At 42.7% G+C, this 18515-nt stretch overlaps 1 long non-coding RNA gene across 13 annotated transcripts; it reads left to right on the forward strand.

Moving 5' to 3' along the window:
* Positions 1-238: 238 nt before the first annotated feature.
* Positions 239-18062, forward strand: LOC147755398 (uncharacterized). Of its 13 annotated transcripts, none has more exons than XR_015329196.1 (4): positions 239-804; positions 1771-2152; positions 3499-3558; positions 16938-18062. It is a non-coding gene; the product is annotated as an uncharacterized LOC147755398 (long non-coding RNA). The 13 variants fall into 13 exon arrangements; XR_015329197.1 differs by lacking the exon at positions 16938-18062 and adding an exon at positions 9434-10529 and having other exon boundaries at positions 1771-2222; XR_015329198.1 differs by lacking the exon at positions 16938-18062 and adding an exon at positions 9475-10529 and having other exon boundaries at positions 240-804.
* Positions 18063-18515: the final 453 nt, after the last annotated feature.

Genomic DNA, 18515 nt, shown 5'->3' on the forward strand with positions numbered 1-18515 from the left:
CGTGGCAGAGGGTAAGGGGGAAACGTTGTCGGCGAAGTTGTGTGCGTTTATGAGTGTGCGGCTCTGTAACCGTCTGTGGACCTTGCGATCAAGAAGGATGATGTCGAGTCGGGGGGTAGAAGGGGGGTGAAAGCGTGAAAGAACAAGAGAGAAATATAGCAACCCTCCTCCACGCTCAACGGGAGCAGAGAGCTTAGCGACTCGTGGAGTTTATAACAGAGAAAGCGACGTTTGCGGGTACTTTCTCGTCATCTGTCCTTCGTGTTCTACTATTTTGAACACCTACCCAAACTTACTCGGTGCTCTTTCGATAAACGAAAGCTTTTGCTAGTCTTGATCGAAGGAGAGAAGCAAGCGTGAGATCACAAGTTCGCACCTCTTTCCCTTGTCTCTCTCCGCATGCTTTGCGCAGTGACTCTATGAGTTGCCTGGCTATGCAGTGCTCAATACGCTGTCGACTGTAGGTCCTAGAACTAGTAGATACGATATGGACGAACTCCATACGTGGCGGTCATAGTGCGCGTAAGGCACCGTTAAATAATGCATAGTAAACAGCGACGTCTGCAAAATCAATGGGAACAGTAAATTCGGTCTTCTTATTTTGTTCGTTCTCGCTGGCATCGAGTGTCGTCTTGCCTAACAATTTGCCCACTGAAGTAGATGAAATGCAGGTACGGATCAAAGAATTCTCCGATCGTCCGGATTTAAGTTCGAGGACCGGCTACCTCTAGTGGATGACAATGAGGAAATTGAAAACGGCTATTCTAAATTCCACCGTTGTCTGTCTCGTCAGATTGGATGGACGTAAGTCAGTGTGAGACTACTTTGTATTTTTCCTTAGTTTTGGCCCACCGCCTATTGCAAACTAGACACGTCTAGAAAAGTTACATCTCGCCATTTAACCAATAGAGTTACGTAGACATTTGGCTTCTTAGATGGTTGCCATCTCGCAATCTTTGAACGTGTAGGGCCGTCATTCCTCAACAGAAATCTAACGATTGCTTTACACGAAGTGAATTTGCAGTATTATGCGGGTTGATGTGTTAACTTTAATCGAGTTCACTCTCACACCGCTATGTCCATTGAACAAACAATTGTCATCATGGATATGAATATATTTAGCTTGCTATAAAAATGGCAAACTTAATTTAATGATTGGTTTCATGATTGATGATTGAGAAATTATTGATATCATCTACTTTTGTTATGTTACAAACTGTCTGAGCCTGAACAATGCGTGAGGTAATGCTTGCCTTTCCATAGGCCAATAATTCAGTCCGTTTAATACACACAGATGGCATCTGTTCGTGCACCCTAGGAACGTGAGATTTACACGCCAGACAGAGCCGTGCACTTCAGTAGATACAAACGCGCTAGGCAAAAAGAAACTGATCAATCAAAGAGGTGTTAGAGGACCGCGCGCGGGAACGTCTACTTTGACTAGCCCATTCCTAATGCTATACCTCTATTTCTTATTACTGTTCCTGTCAGTCGCTTAAAGTATTGTTCAATAGTATCTGCTGTACTATCAGTCGTGCACAGATAGGAGCTTTATTCTCTATCATTAACTGCTTTACAATAACTCTCGCCGTTGACGCAGTCAAAATCCCGTGCGAGGTCTTTTCGATCGCTGAACTAAGACGAGTTCATTCTGTGTACCTACATGCAGCAGGAAATGACGAATCAAGGCAGCACTGTAAGCCTAACAGGCTGTACACAGTGCAGGCTGTAGGACTACTATCTACGTTTTGCATCTTCATCCTCTTTCAGCCTTTCTGCGTTTGGAGCTTTGCGCACGTTCTAATCCACGGAAAAATCTGACAATCTCCCTGATTTGCAATAGCAGCATCTGCTACAATGTATAAATGCAACAGCAACACTAACAGCGAGCCGGGCAGGTGGTCCGTAGAGCCATTGGATTGTCGAAGAATAGGCCTAGTTTCTTCTACCTAAAACGGTGTTTGTAACGCGACACGGCCTGAACCACTGATAAAGAAAGTGGATGCGTCAACGCGCGCAAACAAAGAAGAAAACACTCTCTAGCGGGTCATGGCGAACAGCGACAGAGGCATAAGCGTCTATGTACACTACACTTTGGCGTCGACGCGGAAGGCACTTGTGGCCGACGGCACTACTGGGATAGAAGTTGCAGGTATAGAAGACGGTAGGCAAATGATTATACATCGATGATAAATGAAATTACGGACGGTCATACTTGCATGGTGAGTACTGCATACTGTGACTTCGTTCAATAGAAGACAGCTCGCTGTAGATATAGCTATGCACAGTTTTCCGTTAGCCTTCCATTGCTAACTCATGTTTTATACTGCATCGTGAATCCTAATAGCACATTTCGTTATCAGTAAAGTTAAACAACTTGAAATAGTAGCGATATTTGAACCGTACTTCCTTTTGTCCATTAGCTCGAATATGAGTGTAACCACTTAGGCGTACCATTCGGTGGAGAACTACGTGGGGCAAAACGCTAGAGAAGCCTTTACATTACTAAGAGGTGTGGGCTAATTGAAAACGATATCAAATGCAACACTAATATTTTCAAACCGAACCCGAATGTTTTAGTGCAGCTAACAGGTACAACTAGGTACATTCATAACTCAACGGTGATGGCTATTGACGTTAACCTAAACACAGGTTAGAACCTGCTTATATGTTTCGGTTCAGGCCAGCGTCTCAATAATTCAGAGAGATTTACCAGTAAATAACATATTTTCTATGCGACGCTTCCGTTGCTGTACAGTTGTTTAAGTTGTCAATCCTTCCTCCCTAACAGGGCTTTGTGTTACCTTATTGTTGACAAATTGTATTGCCTTACCACCGATACAGTGCACGATTGTTCACAGTAGCACTGTGGTACAATAGTAGTTGTATACTGAGCGAAACGTTTATTTAACAACATATCTTCTGTGCTATACGCATACTTAGAAATAGGCCAACAGGCGGGTGCAGCTCGCCGCCCGCCCTCACAAAGTGATAATAACACGAATCCGCAACGACACTGATCAAGGGTCGTGGATGTGTATGCGTGGTACTACAATACGTAAAGGCTTGTATCAACCTAGAACATATTCACGTCTAATTAGTAGAGATTACCGGCTTATCAATAATACAATAGTAATAACGGAAACGATCTTCAATGGGCAATAATCTTCTGTGACCATTGGCAGCTTCTTCACCTACGTGTAGTATGACGTACTAGCTTTGTATAGTGGTAGGAAACCATCGAGGCTTGAGCGGCATTTGATCAAATACTAACAAAAAGAAACTGAAGGCTAGTCAGAAAAAGACTAGCTATTGACACAGCCAATGGCCAACCTTTGTCCTGACCCGTAAATACAGACGAATACAGTACGAACTCGGGCCGTAAGGTAATAGGTGTTCACTTGGACAGGGCTAATTATTTACAACTATTCTATCTATTCTTTACTGGGTCGTCTGGACGGATTTTACGTTCATATTAATCTCAACTGTCGTCAACAGGTGCTGAGGCCACGAAACATAATCAGCAGCTGTTACAGTATTTCGAAACTAAAGAGCAAGGTACGATGTTATCGCAAGAATGTAATCTCTCCTATTCCTCATGTTAGCTATTGATGTTTAATACTTTATTTGTTGTTGTCAAGTAGCTCGACCGGGCGTACCGGCTTGTTTTGCATGTGGCCGAACGACACCGTCCCAATCTACCCAAACTTCACCATGAATCACTTTGTTATCCTATAATAGGCGTTAGGCGTTGTTTGCTAATTCTCTGCTATAATAGTCCTAGTAGGTAGTAAAAGATAACGCATGGTATAATTTCAACCTCGTTGTAATGTTATTGCGACTTAATTACTTTTTAAATAGTAGCAAATAATTCGCCGGATCATACTCTGAAACGCGTTAAGCACCAATCCGATCTATCGACATCAGTCGTGTCTTGCTATTGAAACAGTATACGCCTCACGCATTATTCCCCGGTCGCAGTATTCAATTATCGAATCATCATACCTGCACCGGCGTTGATGCCCCCACAATTATCAAGTTGGTCCGTTACTCTGGGGCTAGCCAAACCTAACCTCTTCTCATTATGCATATCCTGGGTCGTACACCGAAACGTCAAGGTCATCAACTACGTCTAGCTAAACTCTTTCAGGATCCCCAAAGCACCTCAAATATACGCCCCTGCGATTCTCTACACGTACGTATTGTACATATAATCCCCAAATTGTTCATTGCCCACCGAACCCACGATCCCTCCCTGCACGATTTGCGCAAGCCTGCGTGTCAATGCTACGTATTTCTATAACAGGAAGAGGGAACTCCCCTTGAGTTAGTACGAATGAAGCTGCAGTTGGCCTTCCTTTCAACACGCCAATAATACGAGTACCCAGTGACCCTCCGATGTTCCGCGGCGCATGCTCGGTAATGCAGCCGACTATTCGCGACATGGAGTCAAACGCCGAACGCGAGCTTGCCGTTCAGCGTCTAGTATGCAGTTTCTAGCTTCTACAGCAAACTGTTAGGCGGTTGCCGACACCTGCGGCAGTGCGTTTTCGCCGCAATGTCAAAGGCAGTTGCAGCCACAGCCGTCGGTGTTACCGGATATGCGTCCGGAAATGAGGCTAGCACCGGTGCTACTATCTAGCGGCATTGTTTTCAACTGGGGATGGAGAGGGTGCTGACCATGCTAATGGCAGCGGTCGTAGTGAGTGGGACGGTAAGAATGCTGCGCAACGGATTAGAATATGGCTGCAGTGGGGCAGCGGCGGTGGCAGGACGCAGGGTGGCCTGCTTCCTAGGATACTGCCAGTCAATGGAACCTCTCTGCAACACCCTATGCTCGAGATGGCCTCGACACAGCCATAATGCTGGGAGCCATGGTCTGCCCCCTTCGCAGGAACGATTCTAGCCATCGCACACCACACATGACATTCCATTTCTCCGTCCCTAGATGCGAACCACCTATTCGACTGGTCTTTACCCCACTCACCTGCGAATTCGATCGTTTGTTAACTCGTTGCCTACGAAAACTACATTGTATGGCTATATGTATATAGCAGTAGTAAGTGCATTCCACTGTTCGTATTTGATTTTTAGCATGCTCCTGTGCATATATTAGTACCTCCTTGTTTACACATGGAAAGTATAGCCGAGTTGTAACATACCATCTATGTATGTATGCTGATAAAGTTACTTCAGTAGAAATTATGGTATAAAACAAAGTTATTCACTTAATAGTTCCGGTTCTCCTGCCTTAAGCTGAGCGTTACGTTTTTGTATGTTTGTTAGTGATGATGATACAATGGTGATCGAACAAGCGATAGTGGAACGGGCTACGAAATTAACAGCTACGCCTCCCCACAATGCAGATTAGCAATCCGACAGTACGATATACAGATAGAATATGTAAGGGCATGTGGAACATCACATTTACCGTGTTATCTAATATATATATATATATATATGTAGTGTAGAAGGTTGTTTGCACTAGCTGGCTGCAACACATATTGGAGATAACATAGGATGTGACAAGTTCGAAAACTGGCATCCAATAATACTGCTAGAAGAACACTTACGTAGCATCAGATTTTGTCTGGCCGGCTGCCTACACCATCAGGCTCAGGCGAAGGCAGTAACAGGTTCATATGTTACGACGACACTTTTTCACCTGGTTACTCGTTATGTCTATGTGTGTAACGCAAGGCTAGAATATTTTACAACGCAAGGGGTCGATAGCCAAGCCATTAGGCCTCAGGTGTTTCGCTTGTGACCCACAAACGTCAGGCGGTGTTTTAACGCCGTTAAGAAAAGACATATGGGGGCTACACAGGTGAGGTCCTGTTTCCTGCCAGGTCTACCTATCGACTGAGAAACAGATAAAGACTAACGCCGTCACACGCTCGCGGATACTGCATTCTTACCTGGTGTAGATGGAGTGCCACCTTAATAGTCATCCTTTTTCATCGATAGTGTGAAGTGCGTGGCAGTGCTGTGCTATAAGTGTTTGACACACAATAATTCTTCTGTGTGTTTAACGAACGGCTAACGTTATTGCAACAGTTGCTCTCTCCTTCATTTTAGCAAAAAATTCAAATTGGCGCATGATACACATACGTATCGTAAATAATAATATTGAAATCTACGTCTATCATTGGCAATGTGATCGTTTGGATAGTTTTATATGAGAACAAAGAACTTACTGCAAAAAAGTAACCAACATTTTGCTGAGAAATACAAGAGAAATGTGGGGCTCAGTCATTCAAAGTCAAACGAAAGCGGGGATGTAGATTATATATGCAACAAACGCATTATTCGGTCTTGTTATTTATTTATATATATTTATAGACTAGATCAAATATAGGATATATATCTATGCGCACACTGTAGCAGTTTCAGCTAAAGCAGGTAATAAGAGTAATAATAAAATCGTTGCAATGAAAACTGATCAAATAAATAAAGAAAAAATATTCACCTTTCTACGACATGGACTTATATTTCAAATGCCAACAAAAAAAAATTAATAGGACCTAAACTTAACCTAGATAGCCTAGCTGAGAAAGCAGGGCATCGACACTCCCTGTCTTTCAAGTTTTACATCCGATATTGCTGTTAGACATTCCTTTAGGCAGTTGGCTCTCACCACGAAACGAACATATCTATGAGCGGGTTCGAACCTAGGCCACAACGTATCCCTAAGATTAGCAGGCAAATACTAGGCAATCTGTGTATTCCTGCTAGTATCCCACATAGGAAGTGTTAAAAGCATTTCTAATCAGGTATGACGTTTCGCTCCTTAGGAGCCTTTTCTTTTTGTACCGAGAAGCAGAGCATGTCGCTGTCTGAACTGTCGCTAACAGAAATCAGAAGGCGACTATATAGACTTTTCAACAAAATGTCCACGCCATGTCGAAGTAAATGTGGCGCCAAGCATAATCTAGCGGGGCAGTTTTGTATGTGTTTGAAAAACTGCTTGCCTGCCCATAGGACTTTTGTTTGACTTGTACATTTTGGCCCCAGCGCGTCGCCGTGCTGTGAACAGCACGCTTCGACGATAAGATACAAAGCCATACATAGGCGGTGGCGCGCACCGGTAAAGGAACCGCTTCAGGCGCTCAACACCACCGAAGGCATATCGCGCCAGTATGGCCTTCTCGGGACCTCTCGATAAATCGAATGCACTCCACCAGTAATCATTTAGGAGCATCGTCATTAGTTCATGTCCTGATGCTAGTATGGTCCTGATTCGAATCGGGAATTATGTTACAGGAAGATTCGCCACAGTTCACTGAATGGCGGGTATGGGCGACCTGGGCCGAATAAGGCGTACCAGTAAAGGACCATCGTGTTTCGTAGCTAGCTGGGTTAGGTTATACTCAGCTGGCACCTCTCGCGTTGTATGGAGAGAAACATACAATGCATCTTCACACCACGCATGATTTGATACGTACGGTGCCTGCTACGCAGGACTGGATCAGGTAACAGATGGGCTGATCTTCGAAGCAACAATATTTTACTAGGGTCTATGCTTTGAGTATAGTTGTCACGTATCTAAAGACAGACTTTTTCGGCACTGGGTTTAGCAAACGGCCTTTGCTCTTGTAGAATCATGAAGTAACTAATTACAGATAAAGGTAAGTCTACAGTAGATACGGCCACCTACGGTAGACTTTGTTGGTTTAGTGTCCTAAACAATCAGAGTGTATTGGCCGTAAGTCTAGTCATAATAAAATACAAATGGGTTCAAGAGTAATGAGGCAAAAGAAGGATAAGAAATGCGATAAATCAGTAAACATCCGCATTGCGTTTATGAAATGTATGAAGTTACGCGGTTATCAAATAAGAAATACTCCAAGGTCCTCAAGAAGTTCAGCCTAGCAAGACTCAAGCTAGCCGTCGTTATAATTCCAAATCGAACTCGTATCATGTCCTTCCAAATATATACAGAATAACTTATATCATCTTATCTCAAACAAATGTGCTTATGTATATTATCATAGCAAGCAAATATTCTGTCGCTTTATATGCATCGATAAATTTTATGTTCGACCCGTTACAAGTGAGTTCACTACCTAGGTATTCTTCGCCAAATTGGTCCACAGGCCAATACCATTGCGGATGTGAGAGGACAGGGCGAGCTTGGTCGGCGCCAAAGTCGCAAAGTCTATTCAGCGGCTACGACAAAATCCATGGGCACAACGTGACACCTTCTCCGGATTTCCGTCTGTTTGCCCAACAGATATTCCATATTGATGGTCATGCCCCGTCCAATAATGTGCTCATATTTTAAATCTGTTCTACCTTTTGCTGTTTATGTACTTGCCATAGATCTGTTGCTTAAGATACCTACATTAATGCGCAGAGGGAGGGAAAAAGTAGCTGACGGTAGTCGATGACCACAGATATTAAGTTAAACATCTTTGAGAGTAAGTGCAGAAACTCCGGCAGAACTTTCTGAGAAAATACTCTATGAACAGCTAAGGGGGCTTCAATATTTGCTTTGTCGATGGAGATTGGTGTTCTTCTTTGGCACTGAGATCTTTCGAGGACTAGCAGCTCCATCTGTATAGATCCACATGGGTCGAAAGTGTAAATCCGATCCATCTTGCATACTCCAAGGGTTCGTTTATAAATCATAAATAAGTGCTCTTGCGATTTGCTCTCTTGCCTTAATCTTCGTATCACCGCTGTATAAATGGCTCATCTTCAGTAAAACTAATGAAATATACACATGCAGCCGCACTAGCATAACGATATCTTAGATAAATACGTAAATAAAAAATAATAATTTCAGCATTATTTCAGACTGGTGGCTGCCAGCATGCAACAAAGAATATTTACGGCGGGTTTGTAACCTAGACCACCACGTGTTTTTAGGTTCAACAGCCGTAAACTTTACCATAGCAGAATTACGGGGGCGAATAGCTACATAACCATTGCTACTACACTTATAATATTTCTATTTAGAATGGTCTAACGCAAGGAAATATCATCTATGCAACGTGCGAAAGCCGTTGTCTGTTTTTGTTGATCCGCCGGAGACGATGCGCATCAATGAGCAGACAATTTAGATCTAAATTATGGCGTGTCTGCATTCAAAAACATTTAAAGTACGAACACTCAGAGAATCAGCCGTCTGCCAACCGACGTCCAATAGACCTATGTGCTTTGGGGACATACTCCCACTGTTAGAAAGACTGAAATATATGTAAAGGCCCAATTTACGCTTACATCGTGCAGTCCAACATTCCAAGTGCCCAACACACAGTAGCAGGATAACGTATTATACTAAGCATAAAGTGTGAGGATTATTCTAACGCATTATAGGCGTTCTGCAAGCATAACAGGCAAAATAAATACGTTCGTACATAGATATCCGCTAGATTTTCCAGTTAATCTTTTATCGCTGTATGTGTCCGTATGCCCGTCTGTTTGACAGCGGGATCCGTCTTCAACTTACGAACGTCTGTTTGATATCAGCAGGAAGTTAACCGTAAGCTGGGCTGGAAAACTGTTCCATATTCCTGCCTACACTTCGAAGCAAAGCTGAAATTGCATCGCTTTCCATGACAGCAACGACGAGTCAACTGAGGCGCATATAAACCCGATAAGGCCACTTCGAGACACCTCGCTACATTCATCTAACAATCGATGATCGTAATCGAAACAGACGGAAGCTAAAACCGTTTCAAGGGGATGCTTGAGTTTTTTCCACGGCATGATTACTTTGAAGGCATGGACATGCATCTAATGAATGCCCTTCCGAGATCAAGAATTGCATTACTTCGAATGGGCATTTCGACCAATGAATAGCAGAAACCTCACAGTATAGTCGAAGGAACAATAGCACGACCCTGGGGTACAGAAATACAATGTATTCATAGCCAAGCGAGCAAATGCTTGATTTAGCTAAGTGCGATTAACCAAATTACTAATGGCTAAATAGAACGAGCTCTAATTAATGTTGTCGTCTTGCATTTTTGCACTCTATATTAATTGTATAGAGGTTTTCACAGCCACCTAATTCGGATATCGCTATCATAATGGATATATTATGATCATTTATTTACGAAGCGAAACAATGATGGAAAGGCGACATCGTGAGCACCAAGCCGTCTGCCTCTACAATATATAATAAGGCTGGTCATTTTTTTACTCTGCTCGTCGCCGACCTCTGGCAATAAACACGAAGTGCTTCATGTTTTGTAATAGTGGCGCGCATCGTTAGCGCACAAGATCGTCTCGCGGTAAAGGACTTGGAAATCGTTGCCTATGGATTTTACCAAGCTGGAATCTAAAATGAAAGATCAATAGACTGTTTAAATGCACTGCCAGCAGTCAACTAACGCATTGATAAACACGAGAATAAAATGGAATTGCCTATTATTATAATTGTCAAACAAAGTATCTTTGCAACAACATTGTCTGTCTACATGCGAGTAAACATGAAAGGTCTTAGATAAAAGAACGCGAATGCAGCCTTGCATACTGTCAAATGACAACCCGGAATAAAGCTAAGCCTTTGTCGGACCGTCTTCGTTTGTGTTCTGTTAATTATGAGCCTTTGACCTCTAAGCTAAAAGCTGAGCAAACGAGTTTTCTTGATCCCCTAAATCAATCAGAATCCGGAGTTCCCCTAATCCGCGATATCTATTGCTCGGCTACTACACGAGAGAGATTAGCTAACTTCTTTCCTCCATAATCCACCAACTATTCTTGTGTCCTCAGCTTAACTTGAGATTACCAATTTTAGACACTCTCAACAAAACTAACAATGACCGCACATTTTCCGAGCCCCAGTGGGCCCAAGCAGGCAAAGGAGATCCGCTCCAACGAGCGTATGCTTGCCATAGGCATTTTCTACTAAAACGGAGCCAATAAGAAACTCCGAAAAAATGTGCACACAAAAACAGGAGATCGAACCCCAATACACGAGTGTCATTTCACCAGCTGCAAAAGCAGCGGCAGCAGCAACAGGTAGCGGCCGCTATCGTTTCTTTTTCCTTTGAGTGCTTTAGTGGACCTTTTGTTAATGGCACAAGTAGCATGTCGAATGAGTACGCCAAAAACCGTCTTTCTGAAGAACGCCAGGCCTTCTTCAGACAATGCTACTTCTCTCTCGACAAGCAGCTTTCCTGTTTTCCTGGCTGCAGTCTTTCATCATTTTAGTAAAATAGACTCTAATAGTCAATTTATTATTTCTCGCCGTTTGCTCTCGAAAACTCTCCTTCTCTCTCTCTCTCTCGTTAGCTCCTCTTCCTCGCTGTGAAGTTCGGGCACTCATACAGACGAACCTGGTACCTTTATGCCGTGCTCATGTATGTGTGTGCTCCATCGTGTGCTTGGGTGCTGCTCACACAAACAGTCACATGGCCAGCTATCTAGCCCTATATAACCGTATTTAATAGCTCTACTGCAGCCAGCTGCCTCTGCTTGAGTACTATACAGCTACAGCGGCTGTTCTCCACGAAGCACCTGTGTGTAATCCTTGTGCCTGGTCCTACGGTCTGCCGGTTTCTCGTTTTCTTCTGTTTGTCCTATACCTGCTACTACTAGAATCTTAGTTCTTCCTGCTGTCGGTACCGCCGCTGGCGCCGATATAACTTGCCTTTCTAGAATTGTGATCTCTCCTCGGCGAACGAAAGGCCTTCGTTTGGTTCCGGGAGCAGCTGTAGAAATACCAGCAGCGGAAGCAACGACAACTACTTAGGCTTTACCTGCTTTTAGCTCTCTCTCGGCGTTCGAACGTCGATGCCCTGAACATCATTGGTTCGTTGTCCTGAGCGTCGTCTTCAAAGGTGCTCCTCCCGCTCCACTGAAGGAGCATAGCCAATGCAGCTGTCGCTAGCGTCGTCTTCTCCTAGTCTTTTTTTCGAGAGTACGTTTCTTGGGGTTCATCCTTTTTCTTTGATGTCTCTATTTTTCTTGAGAAAATCTCCACTAATGAGAGTTTTCAACCTCTGGGGCGGCTTTGAGTTTGAACCAAGTGAGTCAAACGGCCACGCTTGTTCCCTTCTCCCCATCCGGCACAGATGACCCACCCGAAAAGAAGGGACAATAGCAAAAAGGAGGTGAAAACGACCAAGCTATGAGAAGATTTTGTGGATGTACCAGGTTCGGAAGTAGGCGACGGCTGAGAAAGGATGAAAACGACAGCGTCCGAGGTCAAGCAGTTGCAATGCTGAAGCGCAGCCCCACGTAAGAGCCGCTACTGGTTGAAGTGGTACCCTGAGGCATCAGCGGAGAGAATGAGTCAGTGACAGATTAGCAACGACAGCACGATATCAACTCATCGTCATCGTCGTCGTCTAACCTACGAGCGTCGAGTGCATAACAGCACGAAGAAGGAAATGGCATAGAAAGAATCCGGAAGACATTATAGAATTTTAAAGTGGAATTTTGCTAAAATAGGTTATTTTTGGAAATTTTGACTAGATGACAAAATAGCATTAGATTCATAACTGCAATAGCTCTTTGGGAAGCTGAAACTGATGCATAAACCCTGCACATGGTGAAGCTTAAATCTTCTAAGCAAACTATATACGTACGGGATGTTCGAAATAAAAGTGAAACAATTTTATCTCATATCTTTCGTAACGAGTACTTATTCATTTGGTACCCTAACGAGGGCTGCTCCTTCTAAGTGAGAAACCTGAACGCATCATAGTGGAAGCGAGAGTTTGTTTTCGACCTTTGAGCTAAGATCAGTTATTATCGAATGGCTTAGCGGCGAATAAGCCTCTACCAAGATTAGAGACTTTATTACAGCCTGAGTGCGCGACTGCCTTACCAGAACGGAAAAAAACAACATAGAAAACCCGCTTTAAAGATTTCATAACTAATTAGAAGGCTGTAAAGGCGAGCTTTAGATGATCCTAAATTCAAATGAGATGTTGTATACGGTGCATGAGTTGAATCGTTCGTAAAAACCCCCCAACGAAAAATAGTACATCCTCAAATTTAAGCAAAAATCCCCATTTGCTTCTGAGTTCTTTTAGGCGGACAACAGCGGGCCGTTTCCAATTCGTTGTCGAAAATCAAAAATACCCATCGCCGATGCAATGATCGATTGCAGCAGCAGCACCCGTTGACTTTCCCGCGATCCAGAGTCTATAACGATTTTGAGTAGAAGTAATTTTTAAGGCAATGCTTACGTTCGGAGTAACGCATTTAGTGATGTCGTCGTATATATCCTTTAATCAAACGCGTCTGTTACCAAATAAGTCAATTTGAATACTTTATAAATCATGACGAAACCATACAGCTTTTGTTGCATCGAATAGTAAAACATACGTACTTCAGCAGAGCGGTACACCCGCTGATAGCGTCATGTAGCGCTGGCTGGCTGGCTGGCTGGCTGAGCATGTGGATATGTTGTGAAACAAATATATGGGCTACAGCCCAGATTTAAATGCATTGTGTTATTGCGCATGGGACGCAATTAAGAAAATATAAAAGATAAGAACAGTAACGCTTTGATACGGACATATGGGTGGTTTACGCCGGGAAGACGCCGTGATCGAAGCGAGTGCCAGTTACATTGAACAAAGCTGTCCATTAGAGTCGCCTCTGTCAGTAGTATATTGATTCACAAGCAGCTTAAGCATAAGCCACATCCTCTGTCATCCCTCAAACGCTCCGGGCATACACAGATAATTGAGCTTCATTTGAAATCTAAAGTTCTTAAGCAATGTATAAGAAACTGGTCTATCTTTTATTTTGCGAAACACTCTTAAATCATTATAATCGTTTGGGTATATAGGTTACATGCTTGGAAAACGCAAATATTCTAGATACCTTCTTACTACAGAAAAAAAAAGTGTTTTTCCTTGAAGTAGTTGTTGTTTATCATCACAGATGTGCAACGCTAAACCAAGGCGCCAAGGCTAGACTGAAAGCACGTTTAAATGCATATTTTTTTGGATAATAAATAAAATTGAAAAAAAAATAAATGTCAAAAAAAAAGCTGCGCTTACGCGCAATCAGTTCTGCTAATAGTGTTTTTGGCTCCATGAAAACGGTGTTACCTAGAGTCTTGTGTGTGATAACAACATGCTTGTGAAAGAGGTCAACCCTCGACTTGGGTTAACGCATACAGGGTCACCGTTATGTTTAGAGCCGTAGAGTAGATGAGTCGTAATTATTTGTGAGCTTGACTAACAATGACAATATAGCGGATGAACGTCTTTGCCAGTTTATATACATGTAATGCAGTTTATAGCAACAATATACTTAAATCTTAGCTTGGTTATATAGATTTTAACGTTTTTCTATGCCCTACTGAAAATTGCTCCATGACAAAAACTCAAACAAAGACTATTGTTCTCGTACAGTCGTTGCTGCTTGTGGTACCGAAGCATAAGTTCCTCAGAAAAAAACTATATTTGAGCGAAGATATCGTTGAGGCTGGGTTCTCAGTCGTCTATTTTTTTGATACTGACGATTGGATGCAATAGAACAGAGAAAAGAAGCAAGTTTTAGACTCTCCATTCTGCTTTGAATTTAGCAATAAGTCTAGGCAACCTCTGATCCGTTCTCTTGCATTTTTACCATAATCTAATTCTTGCTATATTTCTCGCTTGACGCACCCGCACCCGATACCAAGCTCGCCAGCACTGGTGAACATGGAGCGTATTGGAGACCTTACACTGGATGACATCAGAAAGAACGTAGTAAAGGAGGGCCCGCGCCCCTTGAGGAGCACTACACTAGATCCGGATCAAACGCATTATGCGTGATCGTGAGTATAACAACAGCAGCAGCGGAAGCAGGCACGAAACTAACTGCTGCCTCTATGCGAACTTCAAACTTCCTCATAACTTGTGACCAGGAGAACGCAAATGAGCGTGCATGCCAAAATGCGAGAAAATAGGAGATAGAGGGAGCTGGCGGTATGAAAGAGTCACTTCTTCCCCTGTTCCCAACCGAGTGGCAAGTTGCTATGTTAGTAACAACAACAACACAAGCGACTCATAACAAAGGCTAGGCCAACTTAACGAAACTCAACTTCTGCCACAATGAGCCCGCGAAATTCCAAAAAATAACCGCGTTCACCGCCACACACGAGAACCAGTTACACAGCCCATGCTACTCCTAACTTTGCTAGTCGCTTGATGCTGTCGTCCTTCGTTCTATGTGACCATACAGAACACGAATCAGGACCCGCTGTTTTCTCACTCTTTTGCTATAGTTGCAGAGAACTATTTCTCTTCTACTTGCCAGTGGTAGCAAACGCAGAGGATCATATGAGGGTCGGAATGGCTTTGCCTGGGGGTGACGCCAAAACTCCTTTTACTTTCCCTCTTGTTTTTTCCTCTCCTCAATTCCGCTAGTATCACTAAAGTGCGCGATTGAGAAACGCCGCCTTCCTTTGCTTTCATAGACACAGTGTGCCAGTTTGCCTGCGATGACGCGCAAAGCCGACTGTAGGCCTGAGTGGGTACATATTACCGTGATGGTCTGTTCAGTGTGGTGTACCAACGCAGGCAGTGGACGGGTACTCGCACGAGATAAAAATCCAAGTGAGCGGCATGGTATCGAACAGAGTCGAGCTAGTCAGTAGAACTGTGGCGCCGCAGCTATCACCGTCGGTACAGGAATGATACGGGAAACACGCTTTGCGGGTCCTCGTGCTTATGCTTGATGCCATGTTCTACGGCGGGCGTATTCGCGTGTTCAAAATACACGTCGTAATGTTTTTGGGCATTGACAATGAGCGATGTCTGCCGCGACGTACGAGGCTGGCTAAAGGGCATGCGAAAATAGCGAAAGTGTTTAAGGTTAAGGTGTGCGACCTCATCCCACGACCTTTCACCACTCCCGCGTCAATACTCGATTAACTTCCTGTGTCAAATCACACAGGACCATATATGCGTCCGCATGAATATGCGAGGCGTGTAAGATTGATTGGTATTGTCGAAAGATCCAGTGAAAGAATAAAATTAGTTATATCGAATTCGGAGGCTCTTTAATAAAAGAAAAAAGTAATTTGTAAACAGTAACTGTGAATTTTAATGATCTGTAAATGAAGTACGCGGTAGTATCGTGCTGAAGACGCGTTTCCGAGAAGACCAAGGAATTTTTGATTGAACTCTGCCGGCCCCCACTGCGTAGTCAACATCAAGCACGTTAGTAACCCCCAATATTTGTTACCGATTTCTTCATCAAGATCCAACCTTTTCAACTCAACAGATTCTAGAATCTGAATTTCACTTTTTGATTGCCTGAAACATGCCGTCCTTCCAAATATTTCGAATCTCAATTATCAGATATATTCTCTATGGTACTTCGGTATTTTACTCTTCTGGAAACTTTTACCCCCCGACTTTCCTTCTCTGAAATTAAGTCTCTTTCCCTCCTATTGTCAGCCAATCGTAAATCACAAATGTTAGGGATTTTATTAAAGTATGTAAAAATCTCATTTATTTGGTACACCAATGTTAGTTATTAAAATATAAGCAAATGCAAGGTTTTTATATGAATAATACACTTTAAACGATTTTCGAGGTTTGGCCGCGACCGAATCTCTTCCGTTTGGGAGCTTCCGTAAAAAAAATGATGTAAAAAACAGTATTCAAGATACTTGAACTCCCTTTAGATGTTAGCATACATTAGACTGTAAATCGTATAGAATACCACATAAGTTGATCTGTAACGTGCAGATGCGCCGTAAACGTTCTAGTCTGAGTCAGTTTTAAAAAGGTGTCTGTATTAAGCAAACGCAATTAATCCGAGGTGTATTATATATAACAAGCCCACAACAATACCTATTGAAGAATAGCTTCCGAGAGAATTTATAAATAGTCAACAAATAGAGACCTCAATATACGATTTTTTGCGTAATGCGTACTAAATAATAAAGAATTCTAGCTTGTAAATTCACCGAAACCGCGTTTCAGATTCGCAGTATCCTTATCAATAATATTATACCTTAATTGTTACAGATTTCCGTGATTCGTCGAATGACGCCCGGAGAAGCATTGTTATTACGCGGAAGCACCCACATATGCATAGCAACTAGCCTATTTGCTGCTAAGGATAGATACACCACGGCCAAACTTAACCCACGTTGCCCATTTCGGTCTAGAAGCCGTTCGTTGCTAGGTTCTTCAGGGCATTTTACTTATACAATTTGTACGTGCATATATATATTGATAATGCTACAGGTCTATAACAGTGGGTAAGAGCAAGGCAACATCGGTTGTTCTTTAACCACTGAAAATGTACGAGTCTCAGTTACTTCCAGCCAACACTCACAGATAGGATTCCGTATCCTTAGTAAGCATCAACCACTGGTAGGGTCAAGTAGCAATCCACAGTCAAAAAGTTCGTTTTTCAAAAAAACTAAATAAAGTTACGAGCAAATAGTGGCTTTTTGTTGCCTCGAACATACGAGTTGATCTTAGCCACCAAAGCACATAAACATGTGTTGTAGTGTTTAAAATTAGTAGAGCTAGATTGTTCAAAGCGTACTACTCTGTCTGCTGTGCATGGCTGTTAAGTTTCTGTAAACGTAGTTTTTTTTTAATAAGGAGCAACGTTTAATCGACAAGCAGTACCTTAGCAGCATTAGCTTAAGTACTACTAACGGCCTAACGATGTAATAGGCACAGCTTCTGTCTTTGGGGAACTTCAATGTCTTTTCATCTCTTCACATCTCGAGACATGCTTTGCTTAATAGTATCTCTCGCGTGAGTATTTCTGAAGGCTATGTTGTCTAGAACGTGACCCTGCGTCGTCAACTTCGATCGAATAAGTATGTATGTGTATTCGTTTACGTTGATGTCCTTATAGTCATAAGAGGCTGTATGAATAATGCTGCTATCTCAGATCATTCGTGACGGGCAGGTGAAGGCAACGACAACGATGATACTTGATTTATTCAGAAATGCTTTCTTATTTACCATCACTTAGAAAATCAAACCAACTCATTTGACATTAGGCCCATGTAGGAAGTTATCATGCAATATTCAAAGGAATATGATTCAACACGCGCTCACAACGTAAGATCGTAGTCGTTGCCTCTATTACGGAATTAAATCCATAGTGGAAATGAATTTTTCATTGAACCGTGCATGTCATCATTACGACTTCGCGTAGGTAGACAGTGCAATACGATAGCGAAAAGTAAACTTGTTTAGGGCCATTTGGATTTCAGATTTCATGCTCTGTTCGTCTGATCCGCACTACGGTCATAGATAACAACATCTACATCACCTACATACGTTTCCTGGTAAAGTCGCTTCGATCAAAGGCAGTTAGATTTAAGTTTAAGTCATAGTCGTGCATAAGTTGAGCCTCTTTAGAAGTCAAAATTACGAATGAGATTCATTTAGTTGTAAAATTTAACTTCAATTATCAGGTAACCTTTGCTATTTTCAAGCAAGGTTAACGATTTGAACTACTTCGTGCTATTTGGCATGCAAGGGCACATTGAACGTGAATAGGACAGGGGCAACTATTTCAAAAAACAGCAATGGCCTAATGCAGCAGAAGCTATAGGAATACATATCGAATGCTCT

The sequence above is a fragment of the Varroa destructor genome, unplaced genomic scaffold (genome assembly GCF_002443255.2).
Source record: "Varroa destructor unplaced genomic scaffold, Vdes_3.0 BEIS01000005.1, whole genome shotgun sequence".
Taxonomy (NCBI): domain Eukaryota; kingdom Metazoa; phylum Arthropoda; class Arachnida; order Mesostigmata; family Varroidae; genus Varroa; species Varroa destructor.